Source organism: Somniosus microcephalus, chromosome 6 (genome assembly GCF_052327205.1).
Source record: "Somniosus microcephalus isolate GS21.2 chromosome 6, FLI_Smic_1.0, whole genome shotgun sequence".
In the NCBI taxonomy this organism is placed as follows: Eukaryota; Metazoa; Chordata; class Chondrichthyes; order Squaliformes; family Somniosidae; genus Somniosus; species Somniosus microcephalus.
Genome location: NC_140992.1, coordinates 164,404,471 through 164,424,467, shown reverse-complemented (window position 1 = coordinate 164,424,467; position 19,997 = coordinate 164,404,471). Strand labels below are relative to the sequence as shown.

At 42.8% G+C, this 19,997-nt stretch overlaps 1 pseudogene; it reads right to left on the bottom strand.

The window, feature by feature from the left end:
• Positions 1-557: 557 nt before the first annotated feature.
• LOC147116168 (natural cytotoxicity triggering receptor 3 ligand 1-like) lies at positions 558-18,965 on the bottom strand (annotated as a pseudogene).
• Between the last annotated feature and the right edge of the window lie 1,032 nt (positions 18,966-19,997).

The following is a 19,997-nucleotide window of genomic DNA, read 5'->3' as shown; positions in this document are numbered from 1 at the left end:
TGATAGGTATATCAGGGATTGATGCAATTTAGTGATTACTTTTGTAAAGCCAACAGACTACGTTGTCTTATCTCGTTCTTGTCTTACCATTTTTATCTGAGTAATATAGACTTTTGGTGTGGCTTTTGTGGGAAAGTACACAGAACACAAGGGTGTCGCTATCAGAAAGGGTTGTCTACGTTATTTTGCTAACGATTTTTAATCGGCTTATTCATGCCTGATTTATAATAAGGGCCAAATGAATGTCATACACCAGCAAAGTAATGCTAAGCCCAAGTAAATTGTGCTAAGACAATGCCACACATTGTGAAAAGTGAAAAAAAACAAGATTGACGGTAAGAAACACTGAAGAGCCAGAATATCATTTTAATGATTGGAGAATGCAGCTTTGTTAACCATTAACCAATTGAATATAAAAGAAATACATCACATTCTTCTTGACTTTTTCAAGAAGTCAACTTTGTTAATGTTATGGCTAGATAACGATTTATAAAATAAGTCGTACCAATTGGTGCATTTGTCTGTTGAAGTATGTTGCCCTGGAAAATAATGGCGGCAGAAGCACAGCAAAGATGCATACAGGTGCAAGTGCCAGGCTTACGCGAGCAATCTCCAGGACGACAGTGGTCTGTGCATAGGTGAAAACATTAAGTGATTTTTGTTCCGGTGTAGATGGCCTCGGCTGTTACTCTTTGGGTTTTGAAGTGTAATTGTGCATAATCTGAACTCTTGTCCTGAAGTTTAGGCTTTTCTGTTTTCCTGGAGCCAGCCAATTCCAGAGCAGCGTATGTCAGATTTGTATCTGTTGTCGCTTGCTTTGTCTATAAAGCGAGTGTTGGAGAATATCATTAGTTTATGGCCGGAGGCAGTTTGTTCAGTAGTTAAAGGAGCCATTACATTTAAAAAAGTCAACAAGTAATGTGCTTTAAATAAGATGAGCAGAATAATGTATTTTCTCCACTACCATGGGTGATCTGTGGGTTTTTTTCTCAGGCTACCTGGGCGTACACAGTCCTCTCATCTTAATACTTAGCGCTTGCAGTTTTCAATTTGGTCAAATCTAATGCAGTGTAAAGCACCATCTCATTTGCTGATCCCTGCATAGGTCACAAAGTAATTCATATTATATTGTTTACTCATTAGTAATTCGGGTCCCAACGCGTGAGTACGCACGGGGTACCCACGCGTGGACCCGATGGAAGTGCCGGTTTCTTGCATTCACAGCGCATGCGTGGGAAATCGGCACTTCTGTTCCCCTGAAAGCAGGGGTTAAGAGGTGGAACGCGTGCGACCTTTGAGGCAGCGCGTGCGCATTGAACTTTGGCGTTTTGTGAATTGCTGCAGTGAGGGTAAGTCCGCAGCATTTACACATCTGAAAAGGAGGAGTAAAGCCCCTGAGAAGCTCCGTAATGCTCAGGAGGAAGAACTCTTTCATCAGTGGAACTTCTTAAAGGCACATTTTTGGCTGTGAAAGGGAGAAAAGTTATTTTAAGAAAGTCTGAGGTAAGTTTGCTACTTTAATTTTTTTCTTTAACGGGTTTTGAGTAATGTAGGAACAGGGAGCAACTCAGGCTGTCTGCAAGGCCTAATTGAATCTGATGTGTTTATTAAAAGTGAAAATGACTGTTTGAAAATGAATAATGTAACATTTCCAAAATTTTTAAGAAAGTTTTCATCAGTAATATATTCCTTTAAGTAAGTATGTACGTATGTCTGTATATATTCCTTTACGTATGTGTATGTATGTATGTAGTTATAACTTTCAAAAAATGTTAGTTATTGGAAAATCATCTCAGGCTGTGATATTAATCAGGCGGGTATGACGTGTTACCAAGCCGATAACGCGTTTTTCCTGCCATAGCCCGTGGTGATTTTCTAGCCAGTCAGTTCATTAAAATTACTTTAACAACTCCTTCCATTTTTTCCTTACAAGGACGTCTGTGTAAGGAGGAGGCCTGTGAGCGAGAAAAATGCCCTCCAGAAATGCTGCCCTGATGCTGTGTGTGATTTTGCTTCAAAGAATTCGAAACACCAGGGAACAACATAGAAGACTGAGGAACCATAACCGTCTCCTGGTCAGAAGGAACTACTACCCACCCCAGAGAGTGTACAGAGAGAGGCGATCATTTGAGGTGCTGTCGGAGGAGTTGTGTATGAGGAGGCTGTGCTTCAGTAAATAGGCAATCGGCCGACTGTGTGACATGTTGAAGGAGGACCTTCAACCACACTCGAAGACCCGCACTGCCTTGTCAGTGAACATGAATGTAACCACAGCATTGAACTTCTTTGCAAGTGGGTCATTTCAAGCAGGCACCGGTGACATAAGCAGCATCTCTAAGAATGCTGCGAGGGTCTGCATTCACCAGGTCACAGATGCCATTATGCGTAGACTTTCAGAGTTCATTAAGTATGACTTGTCCACTCGACATCAAAAGGACATGGCCCTTGCATGTCATCGCATTGCTAGATTCCCCAAAGTGATTGGGGCCGTCGATGGAACCCATATTGCATTGAAGGCACCCAAGGATGCACCTGTGACATACATCAACAGGAAGGGCTATCATTCATTGAATGTTATGATAGTATGTGATGCGCACCTCAGGATCCTAAACATGAATGCAGCTCACCGGGGAAGTAATCATGACTCCTTCGTCCTCCGTAACTCTAACTTATATGCTGCCCTCAGCAAATTGCCTCAAGGATCCACATGGATATTGGGAGACAAGGGCTACCCGCTAAGACCATGGCTGATGACTCCCTACCGCAAGACCAATAGTGAGGCTCAGGAGAGATACAACCAGGCACACGTGTCCACATGTCAAGTGGTGGAGAGGACAATCGGAGTTCTGAAATCACGCTTCCGGTGCCTGGATAGGTCAGGGGGGACCTTGCAGTATTCTCACCAGAAAGTGACAAGGATTGTGATGGCCTGCTGTGCTTTGCATAACTTTGCCCTGCAGGAAGGACTGACCCTTAACACTGCAGAAGAGCTACCTGCTGAAATGGAGGACTTAAGCGATGCCAATGTGCCTGTGGCCAGGCATCATGGGGAGGAGCCAAGTACTTCCAAAAGTAAGGCTGCTCGGGAACTGCTAGTAGCCAACACCTTCACGAGGTAGTGTCGCCTTGTACCTACCCCTCCCCCCGCAAGGCAAAGAAAGGGGCAGACACAATTTAAAGTGAAGCAGTGAACTTTTATTGCATCATAAAACAGTTTTCAGGTTCAGTTTTGATGTAGATAGTTTATAACTTTTAAATGTTAACTAGCTATTTTCTACTTTTCAAACATTTGTAAACATGAATAGTTCAGAAAAAAATTTGTAAACATTTAACGTGACTTTTTCTGGTTTCTTAGTGCAATAAAGACATTCAAGGTGGAAACTAGCTATTTTCTAATTTTCAAACAGTTGTTGTAAAAATACTTTTGCTCCAATAAAAGTTGAATTTTTTTTCAAAGTGACTACATGCTGTACTGTTTAAACGAAAAGGTTACATATCCTTTCAGTCACAAATATACATTTCAATGAAAAAACCAAAGACAACATTTAACATGTCAATAAAATGAAAAATTTTACAATTGAACAATTTACCCCCTCGCATCTGTGACGGAGGGTCCAAGGAGGTGCATTGCGCAAAAGGTCGTCGTCGTACGTTTCTTCGCACTGTTCCCTTTGGGGAACTGTATGAAGTGGTGGAATGATTTCTGGCCGCATTAACAGTCCTTCCGTGACCATAACCATCTTCATACCAGCCATTAGGGTGGTTAGTCCTATGGCGGGAGGGTTTTACGGGCTCCCACAACCCATACGATGGGGTGGCCACCCACACCCACGGACGCAAGTATTCCGCTGGATGTCAACCCAGAATTTAGAGTCGGAGCTCCGACTCCACTTGCCAGGACTGTGTGGAGCGTGGATCAAAACCCTACTCCTTCTGGCCCAGCGGCAGGGATGCTTACCGCTATGCCAAAGGCCCACTCCGCGCAAAAGGTGACACCCTAACGTTTCCTGCGCCTTTTCCCTCCCCGTGACTGGAGCTCTATGCTGCCACTTGAAAGACCAAGCTGTTAAGGAGAATTTCAGTATTAAGGACTTTGCAAAGACTGTCGGGATACTTGACATTAAAAACTGGCTAACAAGGGGCCTCTCAACTCGCACGTAGGCAGAGTGAGGTAATTGCCAGCTGTAGTTTTATTATTGAACATTTGTGGTCACCTTGCAACGATGAACAGTCTGGAACCATGGTTTACTTCTGCTTATCTCGTCTGCGGCCAGAGGTCCCAAAGGGGTTTTAACCTATGGCCATCGCTTGCTTAAGAATATATAACCGTTTGCTTAAGAATAGATAACCGTTTTAGATGTCACGGGGGATCGCTGTGATTATGTAATCAACCGTCTAAGTTGTTTTGACTCCTGTATAAAGGTAGGAGCCGTTGTGTGTGCAAAACGAGAAGTACAGCGGTTGCACACGGGGTGCATAGCAGCTTCTCCCAGAGCTCTGCAATAAAGCATTCTTTTACTTTGCCATTCAACTCATAGTCGGAGTTTTATTAACTCAGAAAGCTTCTGTTGGGTATCGCCCAAATTAGCTACAACAAATTGGCGCTGCGAGCAGGGTCACCGAGTGACTGGCCGCCCTGATCAAGCGGACACATGCTCGAGTGATTCAAAAAGAACAAAAAAGAGGTGAGATGGCATATGTAAAATTGTGCTAGGATACTAACAACCGTGAGACTGCATTATTTTATGTGATTCCAGGGAACCTAGGTATAGCCTCGGAGGAGAACTGGAGGAGAGGTAAAGGAGCCGGATCAACCTTTACTTACACGTGACGGACCCCGAGAGAAAGGTATTGTATTCTCAGAATTGGGGGGGGCGAAGATAGTGACCAAGGGACATAATGTCGAGTAAGGATCTGAAGCGGGGGCCCCCGGGCTCCCTTATCGATACTTATATGACAGATAGATGTTCCCTAATTGAGAAAATGCAGAAAGACGGGTGGGATGTATCAAAAAGTTTGGACCGACAGCGGTCATGGTGAGATATGCAAAAGAAGGAGAGGACTAAGAAAGCAGGAGTACTGCTGGTTCACCAACTGACAGGGTTAATAGAACAGGCAGAAAAGGCGGCGGTGAGCCTTAAGGGAAAACAATTCCAGATAGATAACCTCCGGACGGAGTGTGAGGGATGTAAGTGGGAAAAACCCAAGATGTGGGGTGCTTAACAGGCCACACGACCACGTTGGGGGTAGCGGCCATAACTACGTGGGCTGACCCACCCTTACCGGAGTATGAGGATATCTGTAACTCCATGGAGGGTGTCTGGGCAGCAAACAAACTAGATATCGGAGGGGTCAATATTGACCCTATCATAGTGCTTGGACCAGAACACAAACCCCACCATCAGTACCCCATTAAACCAGAAGCCCATAAGGCAGTGATAGAGATAGTGAAGGGACTGGTGGAGCGAGGTATCCTAAAGGAAACGACGAGCACCACCAACTCTCTGACCTGGCCGGTCGGAAAGCCTGATGGAAGCTTAAGACTTACAATAGACTACACAGCCCTAAATAAGGTAAACCCAAAGTTACACCCCATAGTTGCTAGCCCCTCCACGATATTAAATGGGTTAGACCCAGAGCATAAGATCTTTACCGTGCTGGACATAGCTAACGGGTTCTGGGCTCTGCCATTAGACCCGGAGTCTCAAGAAAAGTTTGCCTTCACAGTAGGTGACAAGCAATATACATGGACCCGACTTCCCCAAGGGTTCCATAACAGTCCAGCTATCTTTCACCAGGTCATGTGTGACATTCTCCAAAAAGTGGAACTCCCGCCTGGGAGCACCACGCTCCAGTATGTAGACGATATACTCATAGCGTCCACTACAACGGAGGGACATAAGACTGCACTCGGTGCAGTCCTAAAGACCTTAGGGGAAGCAGGACTGAAGGTCAGCCCCAAAAAGGCACAGATAGGGAAAACCCAGGTCTTATATTTAGGGCACCTTATCTCACAAGGAGTAAAAGAGATGCCCGCAGATAGAAAAGGGGCAATACAAACTATGCCTCGACCTGTAACAGTAAGAGGAGTAAGGAAAGTACTGGGGCTTTTTAATTACAGCCGAAACTTCATGCCGGGGTTCGCAAAAACAGCGGAACCCATACAGCGATTGGTAACAGGGGGTAAGCCCGCCCTGGAACCCATCGAATGGGGTCCTGAGCAGGAACAAGCTTATACCCAACTTAAACGAGATCTGATATCAGCCCCAGGACGAGGACTCCCGGATATGAACAAACCCTTCCACATACACTGTGATAATGAGGAAGGATTTTATTCGGCCGTAGTCACCCAGGAGCATGGAGATAAACGTAGACCCATAGCATACTATTCCACTGCAGAAGGGCCAGTAGTATCGGGACTCTCGTGCTGCATAGCCACTCTAGATTGTGCAGCTTGGGCCGTAAAAATTAGCGAGCCCGTTGTAATGACAGGAGATATTGTTCTCCACACAAAGCATACTCTAGTAGAAATGTTAAACACTAGAAAATTGCGATCAGTCTCACACTTGAGACGAGCGAAATGGGAGGCTGTTCTCCTCCCTCCCAGTAAAGCAGTAACAATAGTCAGAGATGCAGGGGAAAACCCGGCTGAAGGAGTATTGGAATCGGGTGTTTCCCATGATTGTGGAGATGTAGATGCTGACTTAGAGGGAGACAAGATAAAGACACTCCGTTACCAGGGGCTGAAGAGACACTGTACGTGGACAGGTCCCGAAAATATATAGACGGACAGCCTCGTACGGGCTGGGCTGTGGTAAATAGTCAGATGAGGACTGTACGATCAGGGAGGCTTGAAGGAGGCTTGTCAGCCCAAGTGGCAGAACTAGTGGCACTGACAGTAGCACTAGAAGAGTCCGAGAATAAAATGGTAAATATATATACGGACAGCCGATATGCGTTCGGAGTAGTCCATGACTACATGACTGCATGGGGCAGACGGGGATTTGTAACTACTGGGGGAACCCCCATAAGACATCAGGAAAGAATCGAAGCCCTCCTGGAAGCTAGTAATAAGCCTAAACAGGTCGCAGTAATAAAGATTAAAGCGCACCAAAAGGAACCAGCCAGAGACAGCCCGGAATGGAAGGGTTATATGGGCAACCAGGCAGCTGACAGGGCAGCTCAGGCAGCCCTGGTCTTGGAACGGAAAGAAGCAAACCTGGAACGGAAGGAGGGAAAGCAGATAGCGAAACAATCCGCGGAGTTAGCCTTAGAATGGGAACCCGAGGAACCTGTAGCCAGTGTAGATAGCCCAGGAAATGAAATTAGTATTGCCGAGCTACATGAGGATATGTTACCTAGCGAAAGGCAAAGGTGGAAAGCACAAGGAGCCAGACCAAAAGCAGACGGAGTATGGCGAATAAATAACAAGGTAATGGCCCCCGAGTGTATACAGAATATCCTACTCGAATTACACCATGGATTAAGCCACTGTGGAAAGGAGGCGATGCAACAGACTTTAGGTAAGGAGTGGTGGTGGAAGGGTATGGGACGGGATATTGCTAAGTATTGTCAATGATGCATCGTGTGCGCTCAGCATAACCCAGGAAGACCAGTTAAAATTAGACTAGGACACCAACCCAGGCCCCGAGGGCCATGGGAGCACTTGCAAATTGATTTTACGGGGCCCCTACCCATGTCAAAGGGTAAGACGTATTGCTTGGTGATTATTGATCAATTCACAAGATGGGTGGAGGCATTCCCCACCAGAAATTGTACTGCCAATACAGTCGCTCGAATCTTGGCGGAAGAGGTAATCCCACGTTGGGGAATGCCGCTTCAGATAGATTCCGATCAAGGGACCCACTTCACAGGAGGCGTGGTCAAACATATGTGCCAGTTAATGGGAATTAAGCAAAAGTTTCATATACCCTACCATCCCCAGAGCTCGGGAATGGTAGAAAGAATGAACCGAACATTAAAAAATGCGTTGGCTAAGGCCATGCAGGAATCGGGAAAAACATGGGTGGAAGTGTTACCTATCATTCTGATGAAACTATGGGCCACCAATAATAGCACTACAGGCCTTACCCCGTATGAGCTTATGACAGGACGAGCAATGCAATTGCCAGAAGGCATAATTACGGGAGGGGTGGATGTAGGCCCCTTAAAGGACAAGCTACGGCGATATGTCCAAGAAATGAGTAAACAATTAAAAGAAATGCGGAAGCAAGTAAGGTACCGCCAGAAGGAGCAGGACGAGAAGGAACTCCCCTTCCCGTTACCAGAAGTCCCTACAGCGGGAACTAGGGTAATGCTAAAGGTATTACCAACCAAATCAGGCTTTGCTCCCAAGTGGAACGGGCCTTACGAAGTTATTATTAGTGGAGATACTTGCGCCTGTCTAGACATACGGGGAAGGGGAGTGTGGAAACATTGGACACAGCTAAAGATATATGAGCCCAAGTCATCCCTGGAGTCTCCCGAGACCGGGGAGAGTGTAACCACGAAAGAAAAGACTGACTAAATGAATGTAACCAGCATAAAATTAAGATTAAAGTTGTTAAGTTATTGTGTTAAGGACTCAATCTGTAGGGGCGTACAACGCAGATTGAGAATTGATACTGTTTAGTTAAAGCATAAGGATTACGCCTCGGGGTTACAGAACTCGTGCTCGGCCTTGGAAAGGTGACTGCAGTTTTGCAAGGTCTGGTATGGTGTTTGGATCGTTCTGGCCTGCTGACATCCAACACCCATCGTACTCTCAGCCTGTGCTGGCCCTGATTGTGTTAAATATCTAATTTTAAGTTTTAAGCTTTAATCTACCTCAAAAAGGGTGTGCATAGAAGTTACTAATGATACACCCTTGTATTATTTTCCAGGTCAACATCAGCTGATTAATGCCTGATACTTTGATCTGTTTGCCTGTGTGGGCATTTGTTTTGTGGCTTATCACATCAATTGTGCTTGTGTGCTTCTACTTAAACGTGTTAATACAAGAGTGTTATCGGGAAGGCCAGAGAAAAAATAAACCAGCTTCAGACAGGCAGTACTTAATCAGAAATAAAGATGAAGACCATAATATGTTTAGTTGTGATAATATGCATTGTTACGGTAACCCGGGAGAGACAGCTATGTAAGCGAAATTTACACGTAAATACTTTTGTTTATATGTCTTATGAGTATGCTAAGAAAAGGGGGCAGTCTAGCTGTTGGGTCTGTAGCCACATCCCGATGCATAGTAGGGGTGGAATACCCCTTCGTCCGGTGGCCTTTAATGTGACTCAAATGCTAATATGGATGCATCACCAGAACCAGACTAACGTACCGTGTGAGGAGGCAGTTAGGAACCGTACTGCCACCAGGCGTGCATTACGACAGAACCCTTTTACTGGACTGAATTGTTCCGCCCTCAGGACGGCGGGTAATGAAATGACCGAGTTTGAGGGATGGTACTATCCATCCTATAATAACAGTGTAAACCCCCCTTATCTGGTGTTAACCAATACCAGTGGAATGGGAAACCCAGATATGGGAATATGTATTATGCGTAACATAAAGAAAGGTGGCGTCCCGGTAGGAAACAGTAGCTGCTATAAGATCATTAGCTGTACCTCCGGGCCGAATGGAACGTCCCAAGCAAACACGATTCAGATTCCCCCCCCCCGACTAGGGTACACGGAGTCATTTATCGCAACGGGACCAGCCACATACAATTGGGAGCTGGATCCAAGTAACCCAAGCCCTGGGTTAGATGATTTAAAGGCGTACAATGGTACATACTTTATCTGCGGCCACAAAGCCTACCTGTGGCTGCCCCGGTCTTGGACCGGTTCTTGTTATTTGGGGTATGTGGTACCTTATGTTTACCATCTGTCCTCCCTAACGGACCACCATCACTACCGAGCCAAGCATGACATTACGGAGGCCGAGAGGTATTTTGCCATCTCATTCCCTGGGTATGGGGTAGGCAGAACCATAAAGGAAATCCAGCTTGTGGCGTCATTGTTAGAATCAGTAACTAATGACACTGAGGAGGCCTTCACATTTATAAGTGATGAGATGACAGCGATACGAACCATTGCCTTACAGAGCCGAATGGCAGTGGACTATTTGCTAGCAGAGAGGGGCGGTAGATGTGCCATGATAGGGCAGGAGTGTTGTACTTAAACCATATGAGGGAGGAATTAAAGAAACTCCATACTGATCCTGGAACAGGATGGTTGGAATGGCTAGGACTAACAGGATGGGGTCCATGGATAATGCATACAATGGTAATTGTAGTTGCGATATGCGTTGCTATATGCTGCTTGTTAACCATCGTAAACGCTTGTTGCAAAATGGCTGTGACACCGGTAATGCCAGTCAGTGTTATTCAGGTGGATGAACTATCGCTTATGGAAAAGGACAAGGCGGACGAACCCGAGCCGCCTGACGTCCCCGGGATGAGGCAGTGGTTGTAAGAACAACACTGTGAAGAAAGAAGATTGATGGTCAGCTGGACCAAGAAGATCGTGATCCAGGACCAAAAGGAGGGATTGTTAAGGAGAATTTCAGTATTAAGGACTTTGCAGAGACTGTCGGGATACTTGACATTAAAAACTGGCTAACAAGGGGCCTCTCAACTCGCACGTAGGCAGAGTGAGGTAATTGCCAGCTGTAGTTTTATTATTGAACATTTGTGGTCACCTTGCAACGATGAACAGTCTGGAACCATGGTTTACTTCTGCTTATCTCGTCTGCGGCCAGAGGTCCCAAAGGGGTTTTAACCTATGGCCATCGCTTGCTTAAGAATATATAACCGTTTGCTTAAGAATAGATAACCGTTTTAGATGTCACGGGGGATCGCTGTGATTATGTAATCAACCGTCTAAGTTGTTTTGACTCCTGTATAAAGGTAGGAGCCGTTGTGTGTGCAAAACGAGAAGTACAGCGGTTGCACACAGGGTGCATAGCAGCTACTCCCAGAGCTCTGCAATAAAGCATTCTTTTACTTTGCCATTCAACTCATAGTCGGAGTTTATTAACTCAGAAAGCTTCTGTTGGGTATCGCCCAAATTAGCTACAACAAAGCTATCATCTGTCCTTTTCACGGTGCCCTGGACTTCTCATTCCCAATGATGCGCAGGCGCTGTGCCTGCACCTCGTTGAGGAGATTGCTGAGGTCATCGTCAGTGAAATTTTGAGTTCTTTTAATGACGTGAATTGTGCTCATTCCTGCCATTTCACGTTGCTAATTAAATAAATTGAATGAAAAGAATGCTTTCAGGGCTTTTAAAACTCTTTAAATTACTTAAATTCTGTTTAAAACTACTTTAGATTCTTCAAAATCATGTAAAAGTATTTAAAAGTTACCAAAAGATTCATAAAAATACAAAGAACCTACTTAAAATGCTGCTCTGCATGTAACAAGGCTTTGCAGCTTGTGAGAAAGATTGGGGGCATATCCTATGCTAATGCAACCTCACAGGGCGTGTCTCACTTACACTCCGCGCTGGACGCTTCGTGCTGGCTGCACTCCTGGGCGGCGTGACGTCAGATGCTGCCCAGGAGTGATCCTCAGAAAAACGGAAATCCACGCAGGCCCAGGCCTCAAATGTCAGCGCGATAGGCAAGTGTAGGTTGGGGGCTTGCACCCGCGGGAAGCCCCCGACCCGAATTTCTGGGCCAAAATATCTTAGTGACACTGCAGTGTATGGATTACACGTTGAACCGAACGATCAGTAATACTAAAACCAGAGCTGGAAAGTGAAGCATTAAAATAAATCCACATGGAGCTTTTGTAATCTCTCAATAATTTTATACTATATCATTAGGACACTATATTATATTTTACTCTCACAATGTGGACTATAGTCATGTTATAACTTATGGCTGTTACACAAGTTACTGCTTAGTAAGCCCTATGTGTGAAAGCCTTACTTGGTGTTTTCCCCTGACATGTGCACACGTGTTTGTAAATTTAATTTTATGTTGTTGTTACTGATTATATTAGCATTATATATTTTGGAAACAATTTCAATAATATGAAAAAAATGCAGTAAATACCTTTAGGAGATACATTTAATTTAGAATTCTCTCGCTGAAATCTGAAATCAATATTTACTCTGAATTTTAAAGGGCTAATGCTTTCCCTTAAGTAGAGGGGTGATGTATTTCAGGCCAGCAGATTAATTGCATCTATGAAAGTATTTCATGCTTAATCTCACAGCCAATTTCTATTTGCATAACAAATGGATGAATAGAACCTACCAGACCTTTGGGATGTGGTGGTTGCTCCATGTAATCCCCTGTTCCTGGTAATGAATGGACTTGAAAATGTGAACATTAATTAGTTGCTTTTATCGTTCTCCATGATTCCAAAGCCATTTCATGTAGGCTTAATACAGTCAAAATTTATTTGAAGTAACACAAACAAGAACTTGTTGGATATCTCTATTTGTTCAAGCTTTACTGTCAAATCACCATCTCCAGAATTTGTTAAATATTTGAGTCCTAATCGAGTCAAGTTCCATGGGGTCAAGAGGCTTCCTGCTTTGACCATGGCCCTGAAATTGCGGTGTCTGTGACGGCGTACTCTCAGACTATACCATTGTAATCCTTTTGAAATGTCTGGTAAGTTCCGGATTTCCTCATGTGCTTGTGTAAAATCTGGAACTTGAGGGCTGTTAATGTATACGTTGACAGACCATATATGGGAAACCGGAAAAAGCAATCGCTGGCACAGAGTTCAGCTATTTACTCAGCGACAGACCAGCAATTTTATTGCCGATCCTTCGTTGTCGCTGGGTCAAAATCCTGGCACTCCCAACCTAACAGCACTGTGGGAATGCCTTCACCACACGGACTGCAGTGGTTCAAGAAGGAGGCTCACCACCACCTTCTCAAGGGCAATTACGAATGGGCAATTAATGTTGGCCTTGCTAGCGATGCCCACATCCCGTAAAAACGAATTTTAAAAATTGCCCACGTAGGTCTTACATTTGATGCATACAGGCGTAGGGTCTGTTTGTATCAGCGTAAGGAGATATCTAAGGTTTAAATTAAAAAACAATCATCCAAAATTATGCACATACACTGTATTAAATGAGTTTATGCAAATATTAGACTGTATTAGTGTTAAATACGTATAAAATTATCAAAAATTATTTTTTTACCGAAGTTGGTGTAATGAAGGTACTTTTGAATAAAATTCAAACTTTGTACATTGTATAATTATTCGATTTGGGAATTCCATTGCATATCATTAGGGGATTCCGTTCGTAAATTATTGGAATGTAATTCTGTTTATGGATTGGAGGACTGGGTCCACTTGATCCCAGGTATGCTTACGATCCGCCTGCATCCTAGGATCCATGGATCATTACGTTGCACTCCGCCTCGAGGCCTGAGACCACAACTTTTCGCAGCCTGGGCACCAGGAGATACTTTCGTAATTGTTTCATGGGTCGGAGGCTTACTGCGGAAGTATGTTTCTGACAGCAATTTCTAGCCTGTTACTTGACGGGAAACCACACCACTATAGACCATGCCCTCAACTCACTTCCACAAAGGTATTGCACCAGCAGAAAGAGGTCAAAGAATTTTAGATCCAATACGAGAAACTTTCGCCTACCCACTCCAGAGAGGTGAAAGGCAATACGGCCACTTATTGCTGCGGGACAGATTATTAAACTCAGCGCATAGGTTCTAGTGCTCCCTCTGCCTGGCTCCTATCATCAACAGCACAACATGCCATCCATTTGCAAGAGTGAAGAAACAACTTCTCATTTATGTAGCGTGTTCTCGGACGTTAAGACATCCCAATGCGCTTCTCAAAGGAAGCGAAGATTGGGAGTTTAATCAATGTTGTAAAGTAAGGAAACGCGGTGGCTAATTGGGCACAGAAAGGTCCCACATACAGTAATGCGATAAATAAGCAGTTACATTATTTTGCTGATATAAATTGGGGATAAATGTTTTACAGGACACCGAGAGACCATCCAGCCCTCCATAAATAGTGCCAAGAGATATTTTACATCCACCTTATTGGGCAGATGGAGACTGGTTTTAAGTTTTTATCCAAAAGCTCTCCCTCAGTTTGGCACTGGGGTGTCAGCTTAGATTATGTGCTTAACTCTCCGACTATGATTATCACGTGAGAATGCTACTTCTGATCCAAGGCTGACATTAACTTACTACATCCCTAACCTCACTTTATCAAGGAAATACTAAAGGACACAATGAAACGGGACAATTTCATACCTTTATATATTGTTAATGGACATCGCTTCCTAATGATTATCAGGAGAAACATCATTAAGATCCACCTCCTGCGGATCCATAGACCGGTATGTACCATAGTGCGTTGCCACCTCCTGTAAAATGAATGTCAACATAAAATTTGAAGTAATATATTGTGAGAAAGTGTTCTGCAGTCCCAACTTTCAATGTCGCCAACCTTTCTTTTGAACAGTTATTTCAAGTTTCGAGAGTACCGCAGCATAAAGAGAAGGTTAAACATTTTATTGAGCTTCTTATTTTTCCTTTTCTTTTACAAATCGTTCTGATTACTTAACTTCTCAAGAAATTTTATTACTGCAATTATAAAACGGACCACGATTTAACCCCCATCACTGAATAATATTTAAGATGATTATCCTTGGACTTTAGTTTTACTACCACATGTTAAATAGGAATTAGATATGAAAGTTGATTCCTAGGTTAGTCACCAGTGTTTGGTGAACAAGTTGTGCTGTTTCGAAAATCCAACAACTTCAGGTTTACTTTTACTGAAATCAGCATTTTATTTCCAGAATTGTTTAAAGTGAAGTCAAATTCTCAAACTACCATGGCGTGATTGTCAGTCCAGGCATCTCGGTTACTATTTCCGTACCATCACAATTATACAACAATACCTCAACTCTCTAATTAGAAAAGTTCAGTACAAAGACCCATTCGCCAACAGACCAGAAATAATCTACTTAAATCCATATTCTTATTCCTATGAAGAGTGATAACCCATCAATGCTCCTTTAAAGGATTGTGGACAAAATTGCGCAAATGCCAAATACGGTCATTAATCTTTGGTATCCATCTTGGTTCAGATGTTCCTTGCATTTGTTATAATTAGATTTTACCTCCAGTACTGGTTGAAATGAATCGGAAGTTAGTTGCCGTTTGGCCGGTGAGGTGAAATGCCTGGCAGGTATATATAGTCCCGCTCTTGACAGGCTGCGACTCTTCCAAAAAGCTGGAAACTTCATACAGACCTTTTTCATTTATCTGTATAAGGGCGTTTATCCCGGTTTCAACCTTCACACCATCCTTGTACCAAGTAATATTGAGATTATCTGGGTAAAATTCAGCAGTTTTACACACAAGAATCAGACAAGCAGATGCATTACGATCAGCCTCATTGCAGTCAATACGCAGTGGGGTTGGGGGAACTGTGACAAAAGATACAGAAGAGATTAGAACTGACTGAGATCTTTCAGAATGTATGAATTAATTCTTGTTTCTACCACATCAGAGCCAATGTGACATTAATACTTTCCAAACATTAAATGGAATGTTAATTTATAGAAAGTTTGGGTGGATTTTTGACTTGCTGTCTGGGCGGGAAACAGACGATGTTGATCCGCAACTCGGCATCAAGGTGAAAATCTATCCCATTATTTAACGGATTACAATTTCTACCTGAGACGTTGGTGAGCTAAACAATGATACCGTCGAGATCAGTGCTAGAAATAATATAGTTGGAAGATATAAAGGTTTGGAGGGTTTTGAGACATATATATCTCAATATAACTCATACTTAAGCGCAGGTAGGAAGGGGTTCGATGGATAATATGGATTCCAACACTTCGCATTTTACAGGGCTAAGCTTTTAATTGAAAAAAGAGAATTTCACGATCAAATTGTTTTAATGTTGTTTATAAAAAGCATATTGAACACCATTCACCTAAACAGGAATATTTTAGAAAGTTGACAGATGGTTTAGTAACTGTCGAGACAGTTTTACTGAGTTAGAGACTCTTTTGAAGTAATTATTGAGAAGAGTGTTGGAAAGGTTAATTTGAAATATAGATAATACGTAGTTTAAGAACGGCAGTAAGTGAAGAAGCATGGCTGGAGGAAACGCAAAGCAGAAGAAAATAGATCAACGGGAAAGTTACTGAGAGCTCGCCGTAGAGGGACCCGAAGTTTAAGCTAGAGTGCTGCAGAGAGAGACGCAACGGTTCGAAACCAACAATTAACTTGCCATCTAAGGGGAGACCTTATACGTCATATTCTCATTCGAGCAGCAGGTTTACCAGTGAAAGTCAAACAGTCGTCCTCGCTAAAATACACTGTACTCAATTATATCCAGCAAATTATGTTACATCGTGATAGTGAATGATATTTATTGCGCTCTGCTTATTGATTTAGCTTGTCTACGCTAATTATTAATAATGCATTCATAATGATATTAATGCATCATCAATGTTGAGCCTCATGTTCACCACTAGCTTCAATTTAGTGGACGCAATTAAGTAAATTAATCAGTGGCAAACCACTTTCACGTTCAATTCTTGGTCGCGTTCTTTATCAAGTCTTTAAATGTCTCTTTACCGAACGTTATACTACATTCGTGTTCGTTCCCAAACTTTAATTGAACCGAATTGCGTATAAATACATCAAGGAATTGAATAGAATTTAATTGTAAACTGCTAAAGACTTAAAGCAAACGCTTCGATGCCCCAAACATGAATGACGATAAAAAATTCTTGCACCGTATCTGTTTTGTTTGCTTTAAACATTCAGTTGAATAGTTTCAGGTAGAAATTACCGTAGATGACAAGCTTTGACCCAGTTCCATTTCCCATTCGACTACCCGGATGTATCACTCCGCAGCAATAAAGTCCGGAGTCTGCGGCGCTGACATTCAGGAGTTGAAGATTGGCCTCTCCTTTCTTCAAAAGGAAAAAATCATTTTCTGCTGTCATTAACTGACTGTAGAAACTCATTTTCTCCCAGTTTCCACCAATAAACAGTCACGTTGGAATTATCTTTAAAAAAATGGAACGCGCAATAGAAAGTAATGTTTCCACCTGCGATCACGTTCGCGTTTTCAGGGGCTTGGAGCACACTTAAATGAGCATCTGAAACAGCTGCGAGGAAATAAATGTAAACAATAATTAGATATATCGCACACACACAGCTTGCTGACAATAATCATCGACTTCTGAGATTAGGATATATTTGCTGAGGATTAAATTCAAACTTTGTCAACGATATGTGATACTACAAGCGCTGTCTATATGGAGTTCATTTTAAACGATGAGATCTGTCGGCGCTGCTGTGTATATAGTGTGCCTTGCTTCCACATTTCTATTAAAAGTAACCTGATGTGAGGCGCAGACCACACCAGCACATTTTGAATTGCACATGTCTTCACGAACAGAAAATGATCAGACAATGAACCCATCAACTGAGATATGGTTGATGCGACGCAAGGACTAAGACCTTGACATAACTCATAACTCATAACAGGTAGGCGCCAACCTCTGATGATTTGGAAATACTGGCTTACTCTGAACATGATTCGAACTGAGAGATGATGACGTATGAGTCTAAAACTGCCGTCAGTAACGGAATTTAGTTTAACAGTTAAGATCTGTGCCCGCGGTTGTGCATTCATAATGGACTATAACTTGAACACAGTATTTAATCTGAAAGGCTGTGGTAGCAGTGAATATAACTTTAAAGTATTAGATCAAACTTTTGGAGAAATTATTTAGCTCGACATCTACAGTTGTTGAGAAATTTTATGGACTTCAACAAAGTCAACACGACTGGCCGATATCACACAGAGCCATGCTCACTTTAGTACATGCAACTAACTTTAAGCCAAAATGATAGCAAACCACCATTACTACAGTGGACGGCGGCCTCAGACTTGCACCTCCATTGCAATAAACATAAGAAGCGCAACTTATACTGCCGGCTCTGCCTGGCATTGCGAATAATGAACGTAGAAATTTGTGAGGTTGTGTTTGGCGTTTTCCATCTGCCTGTTAAACAGCTGAAGATATAATTTGAGCGTCATGTCTCACTGATTTAACAATAATTCAAACAATATACTTCATAAAACTACCGTTGATCAATTCCGCTTGCAGACCAGACACACCCGCACTGTGCTTGCGTGTCCCAGGGGCGTAGTTAGTGCGATGCGTCCCCTCGGATCACGTGAGCCATGGGCAGCAAATCAGAGGAGGGAAAAGCCCATTCATGAAATTGACAGGAAGACCTGTCTAAACTTATGAATATACGGGCCCCAAAATAACAGTAAACCATCAAATAAATTTTTGAAAAAAAATCACACTTTTTAAATAAACTATAAATTACGTTAAATAACGATTTTAAACAATAATTTACATTTTTTTGAAAAAAATCATTCTATAAAAAAACGGGGCTAAAAATAAACTTACCTTGCTTTAAAGTATTTAAAAATAATAAACCTGTGGAAAAAATGTTTTAAATTTAATTAATTGACCACTTACCTTTTAAAGTGCAGGCCTTACGCCTGGTTTTTACATTTCTAAAATCTAAAGACTTACCCTCACGGAAAAACCTGTAAAAAAAACGTGAGTTCAAAGCGCACACGCAGACTCCCGCGAGCACGCGTTCAACCTCTGAACCCCTTCGTTCAGAGGAACGGAAGTGCCGGTTTCCCACGCATGCGCAGTGCATGCAAGAAACCGGCACTTCCATCGGGTCCACGTGTAAGTACCCCGTGCGTACTCACGCGTTCTGACCCGAATTTCACGGGTTGTAATATCGTGTTGCTAGTGTTAAAGTAGATCATAGATCAGCAGATGAACAACTATCAACTTTTCTTTGTATTGATCAACATTAAACAATCTGTACTTTATGCAACAACCTTCTTCATAAAGCATGGAATCATCGCCACGAGGCAGCATGTTTGATATACAAGAGTTCATTTACGGTCTCACATTTTTATTGATTTATCATTGAAATTGAGATACTAATCTGTCCGGCCACAGATTTCTCTGTTTTAAGATAAACTATGTGATTATTCTATACCTATAATCGATGCTAGATAGATCAAAATCCTTTTAAAATGTCTATCCTAAAAAAAGTCATAATAGGTGAAAATAATTTTTAATATCTGTCATGCCAGCAAGATAATAATGTATTATGCATTAAAAGGGGCTTTGCATTTCAGCAACCTTGCATATTTAGAGATCATTTTCGTCAATTTGAAATTAGCTGTTTGGATCAAAACGTAGGACTTCAATAACAGACAATGGGCGTTGGAGCGAAAACAAAGCAGAAGAAGATTACAGCATTTAGGCTCAGTTTTGGAACATGGTAAAGGAAATGTTGCAAGACCAAAGTTGGAAATATAATTCTATAGAAATATAGGGCCGTATATTCCGCTCGGAGGCTTTCCACGGACGGAATCCCCAGACCTGCAAAAAAGAACCGTACCGACCTTAATGCTCTGAGCCCACGTAAACTTCTGATTCAATCCTGAGGACTCCTGGGCAGCGTATGATGTCAAGCCATCCAGGGGCGCAGCGCCGAGGGCTTCGAGAGTAGGGGAGACCCGCCCACAAAAGATATATTTGCATAGGCCAAGCCCCCGTTTTTTTCCAACTCTTCAGAAGCATTGGATATTGAAAGTAGCTGCAAAACATAGAAGATAGGAGCAGGAGTTGGCCATTTGGCCCCTCGAGCCTGTTCTGGCATTTAATGACATCATGACTGATCATCCAAATTCAGTACCCTGTCCCTGCTTTCTCCCCATATCACTTGATCCCTTTAGCCTTTAGAAATATATCTAACTCCTTCTTGAATATATTTAATAAGTTGGCCTCAACTGCCTTCTGTGGTAGAGAATTCCACAGGTTCACCACTCTCTGGGTGAAGAAATTCCTCCTCATCTCAGTCCTAAATGGCTTACCCCTTATCCTTAGACTGTGACCCCTGGTTCTGGACCCCCACGCCAT